The sequence below is a fragment of the Crinia signifera genome, chromosome 7 (assembly GCF_055691185.1).
Source record: "Crinia signifera chromosome 7, ASM5569118v1, whole genome shotgun sequence".
NCBI classification, from domain to species: Eukaryota; Metazoa; Chordata; class Amphibia; order Anura; family Myobatrachidae; genus Crinia; species Crinia signifera.
This window is the reverse complement of record NC_139223.1, coordinates 71,106,041-71,116,564: the sequence shown is the minus strand read 5'-3', so window position 1 is coordinate 71,116,564 and position 10,524 is coordinate 71,106,041.

Genomic DNA, 10,524 nt, shown 5'->3' with positions numbered 1-10,524 from the left:
AGGTGAAATCGGCGCAAATCAGTCTAGTGTACTGTATTAACAGCCTTAAGATCTCTGAATTCCTGTTATCATGTAGCATTCCAATTTCAGTGCTGATCCTTTGTAGTGTGCTTGGGTATTATGTAGCGTTAGAGCCTGCCAAAGCAGAAATACATTGATGCAGCCTGATGGCTTAATGATATCTATACAAATATATGCAAACTGAGATCTCTGGATTTCTAGTATTATGTAATATTCAAATCTCATTGCTGATCCTATATGGTGTTTTCTTGTGTCGTTTTACAGGCAAATGTTGTTGGAATAATACTGGAGTTACTTACTACGCATAGTAAACACCTATATCATGAGCTGACAATTAGGTCCTCAGATGTTGTTGCCCCATTAGTAATGGTAGTGATCAGCCTAAGAGACTATTGTCCTACTGATGTTATTTTATTAGAATACTCCAGCTTGTTTTATAGTATCACAAGAGTGTTACTGGTTCCTATTAAATTGATAGCTGATGCTGGACATGCACTGTTCAATTATTGGCCCAATCAGCCAATAATCAGCGGATCAGGCTAATCATTTGTGTATTGCAGCAGCCACAGAGTATTAAGCACTGTTATAAAGTAGTATTGTAACCTTGGCCCTTATTCTGGCGGATCTTATATATCCGCGTGCGTTCGGGCCGCCGATGTTTTGTGTCTGCGCATGTGCAGAGGCGTCTCTGCGCATGTGCGAGCGGGGCGTACGGCCAAATCCCGCATAATATGTGAACACTCCGAACAGGGGGTGGAGAGGGGCGTGAAGGGCTATTTGTGCTCATTACCATATGCATACGCCCCGCGTTTCATGGGCGTTCCCATGCAAACGCTGGGCGTACGTATGGTAATGCGGCCGTGACGCACGTGTAGGGGGAGGACATATGACATCGTCGGATGTCAACTGCCCGCCCAGATCCCTGCTTTTGCACGGAAAAATGTCCGTGTGGTCTGAGGTTGCGGGAGCTGGTGGAGCACTCGGTCCTGCATTCGATGGTCTGCGACCATCGAATGATGGGGGAGGTTCCCTGAGATGGAGGAGGCGTATTCCGTGTAAAATACACGTGCGGTCCGTTCGGCCAGCTTCTTACCGCGTACGGACGGAGTTGGCGATCCGTATGGAAGGCGGGGTTTCGCACGCGCGGTCCTGGCCGCATAATCGGATCCGGCCGCACCGACCAGAATAAGTCCCCTTGTCATAATTGTGGTGCCAGCATAATGCTGCCAACATTATTGTCAATAATTTTACCTTTGACCTAATGATTGTATATCAGCAACGCCATTTACAGTATTGTCATTAAGTGTTCATTGTTATAATTCTGGGACAAGTACAGTACAAGTTTGATAGATAGTTTAATAGATTGACACACTGTAGTAAATACAAATAAATTAGAGATGTGCAGAACCGGATTTACCCGAATTTCAAAATGGGATCTTAATGGCTCCAAAACATGTTACAGCTGGATAACAAATAAGATCCCGTTTGAGATCTGGGTAAATCTGGGTGGATCCAGTTCTGCACATCTCTAAAATAAATAAATACATGTTTGCTTCCACCTTATTGTACACTAAATAACTAAAAAAATCTTATTTTCAAAAGAAAATAATAATGTTTCAGTATTCCCTACCTGACTAAAGTCCTATACACACTAGCCGACCCAGCGGATGCTGATATAGGTGACTACAGCCGCGGGCGGACGATATTGAACGATATTGGCTGCCAATATTGTTCATTGACGTCACAGAGATCCGCTAAACATGCAGGTCGATTAGCTATATAGCCAAATTGACCTGCATGTTCATCAGACATCAATCATCTTTAATGACACAATGGAGTGCTTAGCGTTTATGATATTGATTGTACACACTAGACACGATATTGTTAAAGATATCACTCAGAAGCCCCTTTCTGAGTGATATCTTTCACAATATCCTCTAGTGCAGTGGTCAGGGAACTCGGTCCTCATTACCCCACACAGTGCAGTGGCGTAACTATAGCACCGCAGCCCCCGCGGTCGCGGGGGGGCGCTGTGCATGTGGGGGCGCCGGGGGGGGGGGGGGGAGGCCGACGGGGAGGGGGAGAGGTGCCCCCTCATTAATGGCGAGGGGGGGGCCCAAACCAAGCTACGCCACTGACACAGTGCATGTTTTGCAGGTAACCCAGCAGGTGCACAAGTGCACTAATTACTCACAGACACATTTTATAAGGTCCGCAGGTGGAGTTAATTATTTCACTTGTGATTCTGTGAGGAGACCTGCAAAACATGCACTGCGTGGGGTAATGAGGACCGAGTTCCCTGACCACTGCTCTAGTGTGTGTGTGTATGGGGCTTATGATTCGTAACCACACAAAAAATGTATTGATGTGAACCACTATAATGGCCAATTACCAATTGGACCTTTAATTAAATTTTTGCCACTCCCTTCATTTAATATTAGTCTGATTCTACAGTTTAAGCAGTCAAAAAAAATGCATGTACTGCACCGTAATCCATCTGGTAGCGCTAATACAATTTCAATTACAGCTTCCACTTTAACAATGTTAAATCAAGCCTGGAGGATTCACATAAAGCTCCTCTCATATAAATTACACCTGAATCTGTTTTTAACACTTACACAAGCATCAGTTATTAACCTTTACAAAGATATGCAAACTTTAATTTTATAATGAGCCATCAGCGTTCTGCCCCATTAAATGTTTTATTGAGTTATCCCCATTGCCAATGGCATAATCAGATTTATTTGCATTGTGACATTATTCTCTCTATTTAATTTCTTAAGCAATATCCATTTGAAATGCTCAATGTGTCTTTCACTGTATTTTATTTTACCTTTGTTTCTAAAGGGAACTATCTGGATATTTTTGTATGAAGGTGTCAAAAGTTCCTGTATGAATCTCAGGATCATCTCAGCATTACAAAAAATGTGCTGTAAAGTAAAGGACCCCATATATTACACAGACTTGTCCGAAGGACAAGTTGGACCTAATTTCCCCTAACCCCACCCCCTGCAGCAACCTGGGTGAGTTCACTACATTTTGGCACTTGATGTGCCATTTTTCACATGAAATAAATCTCATGCAATTTATCCCATGTACCTGTAATTCCTGGGGAGCTGCAGGGGGCAGGAGGTCCGGGTTGTGGGTGCTACTTCACGCAGGGCAGGCAGTTTGCAGTGTCTGGGAAGCACTGAGCGGACACTGTGGACAGCGGTGGCAGAACGTGAATTTAAAAAAAAAGGGCGGGATTCTCTAATAACCCTGGCCGCACATTGCCAGCATTCGCATATGCACTAACATATACGATTATTAACTCAAAGGACAGCTCTTTCGTTAAGCGTTGTGCAGCAGGTCCCCCCTTTCTCCCTGGACCCTTATCCGGCTCTGCTTCCTCCTCCCTGCAGGGAGGAGGAGGTCACTGGTCCGGGCAGCACAGCAGGAGGCTGCCCGGACACAGGTGAGGGGAAGGGCAGCATGGGTGGGCGTGCGGGGCAGCGGGGGATGTGAAGGGAAGCCCATATGCTTCTATGGGGTTACTCCATCTAGAAATGGCCTAACCCCATCAGTGATGCCCCGGAGATGGGGCGTTGCTGCATATGAAAATGCGGTAAAATCCCTGGGGTTTTTACCGCATTTTTTGTTTGGAGCATCTCGCCCTGGTTTATCCCTTGTCCTTCTAGGGTGGTTTGTGTCAAGGTGTCAGTGTTGGTGAGGTGGTTTTTTACTAGTTTCTGTCCTACGTCTTTGGCTTTCCTGAAGACGATGTCTGGTTTAGGTGGCAGAATGGTTTGTGATTTATCGTCAAGGTGTAGTAGGTGCCAGTGTCTATTCATGATGGACTTGATCTTGGGGGCTAGATCTGAATAGCCAGTGATGAAAAGGACTTTGTCGTTCGTGGTCTGTACTGGTTTGGTTTTGTATTTGAGTCAATATAAATTCATGCCTATAATGAGTAAATTCTGTTGGTGTCATTTGCCTATTTTTCATTGAATGTCCCTATTTACACAGGTGTGCTCATGGCAAAGTAGGAGAAGATGGCAGTGACTGCAGTGGTGGAATGTTAGTTACTGAATGTGGTAAGCCATGAAAGAATGTATTTAATACTTCATAACACAGAGCTGAGAGTCAATGGGAAGGAATATATACAGATGAGCAGTGGGATCCTGAGGAAATCCCAAAAGAGGCCTGGTAAGTATACTTACCTTCCCTTTGACACCCCCCAACCCTAACTCTCCCTCCCTGCAACCAAGTGGTAGGATGGGCCAGGGGGAGGGTGCCATATGACCCCCGAACCATTGAGATTTCAGTGTTCTGGGGCTGGCTTACACATTTGGTAGCTTGGATATATGAACAGGCTGCTTCCTGGCCACTCAGTTAAAAGGATCGGTGCCACCAATCAGGTGGATCTATCCTTTGTAGCAGACTGTGCAGCCTGGGAGCGTCCGCTGGATTGGGTAAAAAAACAGAATCTGACTGGCTCCCTGCAGCACTGCCTACATCAGCGAAAATGTCCATGCTCCTGCATGTCCAGGTCAGGGGTGTAAGTTCAGTTGGGCTGCCACAGGCTACCACACAAGCTGCTACTACCAGACTGAGAACTGTCAACCCTGTGCAGGAAAACATGACAGCCTCCTTCCTGACCTACTGCTCCTCTCTGGGAGGGTGTGTATGGTCCAATTATGTTATACCTTTCCTTTTTTTTGGGGGGGGGGGGTAAGCTTAATATAGCCTAACCCCAATCCGCCTTCCACACCACGCAGCCTAACCCTAGGGCTCCAGCTAGTGCCTTTAGCCTAACCCCCACCCCCACCTTCAGTCTAGTGCTAACCCGTCCTCATACTTACATTCGGAGATTCCGCCAGTCAGGATTATGGCATCGACATCCTCATCTATGTTGGGATTCCAATTCCAACCTTGTGGCCTGCAAGTCGGAATAACTGCCGGCATCCTGTCCACCGGTATGTTAATCGCATCCCAACAGGAAAATTGCTGGCAATCATTTATTTGGCTAAAACAAACAGAAGATGGAGAGAGGATTGAGCAAAGTAGAATTTACATTAGTATTATAATAATAATATTCATACAGTATAGTACTTTTCGCCAGCAGAAGTCGCTCTACAGACTTCAGAGATTTAATTTTTCCCCTATTTTTTTGCACACAAATTTTTTTTTACAGTTTAGGAGAAAATACAGGATCTAGGATAAGTTCTCAAACCTTCCTCAGGCAGGTAAAAATTTTTTCCAGATAAGTGCTGACTTCGGAGCTACTGTATGTACATAGCCCTGGGCTGGTGAATTAGCCACAGTAAATTACCGTGGCTAATTGAATACCCCCCTTAGTGTGGTTCTAAACTTGAATTGTACCTGTTTCTTATTCAAGGTTTTATTTCATTATTAGGATTTCCATTTCTGTGAGAGTGTTTCCTATTTAAACCTTTTTCTAATTATAAAAACACCAATGTTCAATACTTTAAGTATTTGCTTAGTGTCATATGTGGGGTTGTCACCTTGGTGTGGTATAGCGGTCTGACAGGGGGATCCCGTTGGTCAGTATCCCGACAAAGAAGCCCCTTGCGGGATCGTCACAGGTTCTATCCTCCCTCTGTGGGGGTCATGGACCCCCACAACGGATAATAGATGGAGAATAGCCCCTGTCAGTCAGCATCCCTCTGTCAGGCAGTCATCCAGCATCCTTGTCACCTCTGGTAGGTCTAGGTCTTCTTAATCTGGGAAAGGACAAAGTGTCTATCTGGAGGGCTAGAATGGTGTCCTGTTGACTTTTACTATAAGGGCCTGATTCTGGTTCACTTGCAAAAGCAAACTCTCTATTTAATGGACAAAACCATGTGCACTGCAGGGGTGGGGGGTGTAACATATGCAGAGAGAGAGAGAGATTGTGGTGGGGTTTGTACTTCAAACTGATACTGTATCTATATTGCAGTGTAAAAATAAAGCAGTCAGTATTTACCCTGCACAGAAACATAATAACAACACCCAAATCTAACTCTCTCTGCACATGTCACATCTGCCCCACCTGCAGTGCATATTGTTTTGTCCATTAAAGAGAGAATTTGCATTTGCGAGTGAACCGGAATCAGGCGCTAAAATTGTAAATGTAGGAATGACCCACTGATGGTACTATCATTCCAATTTACCTTTCATAATGTGAGTACAGTAGGTTATTAGTGACAGGTACAGTATGTTTGGTAAATACACAAAATGTATAACACTTGTGTTATTGTATTTCTGCTGAAATGATCAGCAGACATATAGGTATTGCTTACTATTTTTAATGGTTTAATGTGAGGTATCAATTTTCTTGTTTTTCCAAAGGAAAATATAATATTGAATAATAACTAAATACAGACTGCGACTGACAAATGCCCACAGCGTTATCAAAGATGATTTTACAGTAATATGCTTATTATGAAAACTGGAACTTACTGTAAATATGCTATAAGCCATGTCAACCAATCAGGTGCTGTTACCCACTGAGAGTAAATAAGTGATTAGTTGCTGTGCATTGCAGCTAGATTTCCTCGTCGCAGAAATCTCCCTGTTTATCTTTTAAACAAAGCATTTGGCTGTTATGCAACTTCTGTTGCTTTAATGTCCATGTTCCATTAAACAACCCACATATGCTTATATAAACTTAATCAGAGCTGTAACTGATGGAGACATTCAGTCTGTCAGGTTAAAAACACACAATTTCAAAGGCCTTTTTGTACTTATTCCATTTTGAAGGTTAAATCTTGCAGTTTTACTGTAGGTTGTAATTGTCCTAGTTTCAAAGAGTGGCGGATATGAATAGGCTGCAGGGTAAATGACTAGAACATTATTAAGACACATGCTGATTTACAAAAGGAATATATAAGGCTCCAGCTCCTCTCTCCTAGTGAGAACAGCAAATAGATCTGCACCCTTCCATAAATCCAACCAGTACAAAGACAGGGTTCAGATTTATCTCAGCAACAAAAGAAGAGAAATGGCCAGGACGTGTCTTCCTCTTGTTACTCTTTTGTTTTCAGTCCCTTATTATAAAGGGAATCACAAACAAAAACTTAAATTAAAAACACACAACAGTAAAACAATGTAATATAAATAAAGTTATAAAGATTGGAAGAATAAAGCAAGATTAGTCTAGAGCCATGATCTTTTAGAAATCGAATCTTTATTCACACTAGCAAACATTCATCAGGCTGTTACCGGAAAGTCTCCTTCTGGAATTGTACTTGTACAGTATTTAGCTTAAACAAATGGAACTTTGAGGAGTAAAAACATGGCACTTGCAAAGTACCCAATAATATTTGATTATAAAATGATTCTATTATTAAACTAGGTACACACCACACGATTTGTGGCACCACCAATGAAGATAATGATATTGAGGGTGCTTTCGGACCACCGATCTAGTGCTTACACATCGAAAGATATAATTAACGATATTGTTCAACGATGTCGCCCCGGACCTCCACTGAACATGCAGTGGCAGGTAATGTAGATGAGGGGGGTGGGGGGGGGTTGTTAATGATATAGTGCAGGGGTCTTCAACCCATGGCCCGCGGGCCACGAGTGGCCCGCGGAGCTGATCTCAGTGGCCCCCTGCCCGCCGGCCCGCCATGCACAGGATTATTTTTTTTTTTTTAGTAAAAGAAAATGCTGCCGAGGGAGGTGTGAGGTTAGCAAACTGACCGTAAGACTGTAATTATGATATTTTATTAGGTGTAGTAATTAATGTACTATTTTAGTCCGTCTGTACCCTCTTATTCTCCATAGATGTTTCTATCCCCCAAATCTGTGTGTATTTCCAGATCATATAGTATTATGCTGTAGAACTCCACAGTAATTAATGTACATTTTAGGTCTCTTGTTCACTGCAGATGTTTCTATCCCCCATATCTGTGTGTACCATAGTATTAGATGCTGTTAAGCAAATATGGTCGGACAGGAAATACCCAGGAAAGAATTCACCAAAAGGTTATGTCCAATTACCATACTTTTGTTCCTGCTATCAGAGGACGGTGGTAGCTGAGGGACAATCTTCACAGGGGGTGATCCAATTCCCCTGCTATCAACAGGAAATGTTTACAGGGGGTAATCAGGACATAATGTAATCAGACTGTGTTTTGTATCTTGTGTTGACACTGCTCTGCATATCTCTGGCCCCTTCCAGACTTTCTGGGGCCTGACCCAGCAGGGGGGGGGGCAGCAGCAGTACCTGGGAGGGGGGATAAACCTGACTTGAATCCACCAATAGAGATTGAGTGCAAGCCCACTGATGGTATGGAGACGCGTGGGAATTTAGAAGTTTTTAAAATGACTGGCACACAAGCCAGGGAGAGATTTTTATGGACTGTCCTGGACTAAGAGGTTATGCTCTGTCTAGGTATCGTTTGGACTTATCTGCTTTCACTGCTGTGTGGAGGAGTGATAGTTTTGTGCTTTGGAACTGCTGCTACAAGGACTGCCATTGGACTGCTACCCGATAACATTTATATGCTACATTTGACTCTTGTTCCTGTCTTTATCTACATGTGTGTGCTGTGATAAAAATAAACCATATTTTGGTTTCATCTGCTCGGTGTCTGAGTGATTGAAGAACCCGTATCTTCACATTTGGCGGCAGCGACAGTGGGATCATTCAGACACCAACCTTCAAGCACAGAAAGCACAGAGAACAGAGGATCAGACCATATGTAAGGAAACGGAAAATGCAATAAGGTGATGTTCAGCAAGTGAGCAGGTGTCAGTCCTGTGAAAGGGAAAATGTTTCCAAGGAAAGAAAATCGATGCCTCAAGACCCCTGTAGCAGAGGAGCTCAGGGATGGAGGTTCTTCAGTGTATCGGCAGGCTGGGAAGCCGGATCTGTTATTTATTGTCAGAAAAATGCAGTATATCTGGGAGTACTGGGAAGAAGCTCAGCAGATGATCAGCGGGTGGAGAGTATCCAGCATACAGGACAAGTTGTGTTACCTGGGGGATGCATTCCTGCACTGTAAAGGTGAGGCCACCTCGTGGAATCTGCTGGGGGAGCCAGAGTTTGTAGAATTTACAGAGGAAGTGATTGCTACAGTTACCCAGATGCTACAAAGAGGACAATATTCTGAGGCTGAAGGACAAGTCCAGAATAAATTGATGCCCCAGATAGAACCAGAGGAAAGGTCTAGAAGGGGGCTACTGCAATCTGGGCAGACAACCGAGGGGTCTGCCACGGAATTAATTGTTACCGCAAGAGAAGGGTCGTTGTCAGGGGGGCCCCTAACTGCCCTTGAAGAAATGAGTATGGAGGAGCTGATAGCAGAATGTCAGCTGCGAGGTATACCCATCCAATCCTGCACTCGCGGGGAAATCCTTCAGCAGATCCTTCACGATCAGGGAGATCCTACAAATGCATTTGCTGATTATCGGGCATGGATCCTCCATTTCGGTGCACAGTTGAGTGTGTGGGAACAATTGCAATGTCTGGAGGAGTGCTTCGTGGTGGCAGAGGAAGAGGCGATTGATCGCGGGCTCCTGGATACCCCAGCATGGCAAGATCAGTGTCGCAGGGGGCGTGATGAAAGGCACCGTTTGCAACTGCTTCTCCCCCATCCTAGGGAGGAAGCTGCTCAGTGTTCTCTGCAGGGGGAGGTTATCCCCAAAGTGAAGGAAGTGAGGCCTCTGAGCCAGGCACCCCGGGAGGAGCTGCACTACAGCTTCCCTTTTGCTGAGGTGGGAGATGCAGAATTATTAACCTGCTGCCAGGGGATCTATGAGGACTGCGTCCAGGAGGAGATCACCGTGGTTAGAGGAGTATCCGACAACATCCAGGCCACAAGCATACCAGTCGCAGATGATGTCGTGCTTCAGGCTGCCCAGCATATTCAGCTGGGGAAGGTGGTTATCCTGGAGACTGAGGACTGCGCAGAGGAAGCGGCAGGTGAGACCCAGGCTTTTGAGGGGGTAGGACTGGCCTTGGATCAGCCTGCCCTGCAGCCACCAGCGGAATTGTTCCTGATGGAGGGTCCCTTCTCAGCCCTGGGCATTGAGACCAAATGCTGTACTGAAATTTGCCATGCCCCTAGTTTGGGTTTGAGGGAGGAAGGACTTGACAGAGTGGCGGAAGTGCCAGGGCCAGGGCTCCGATATTGGGCTGCCGTTTGGCAGATGTTCCTTGGGCAAGAGGGGGAGGTGGAAACTGCTCCCTGCCCCATTGTGCCAGAGGCAAAAGTATTAGCACACCCTATAGGTGTGCCCGGTGTGAAAGTTTACGATGTTGCAGAGGGGGGGTACCCAACATTTGAAGACGGGGGATTGCTAACTCACTTGTTAGTTAACATGCATAACTTATATTGTGATATTGCCCTTGCTGCTTCTGCAAACCAGCCGCCTTTTACAAGATGGGTTTGGTATGATGTCACTCTGTGGGACTCAGGTGGTAGATCCAAACCTCAGATTCTCTGCTCTGCATCCCACTACAGGTTGTTATTGGTTCCAGAACAACTTGGTACAGGAACTAAAATA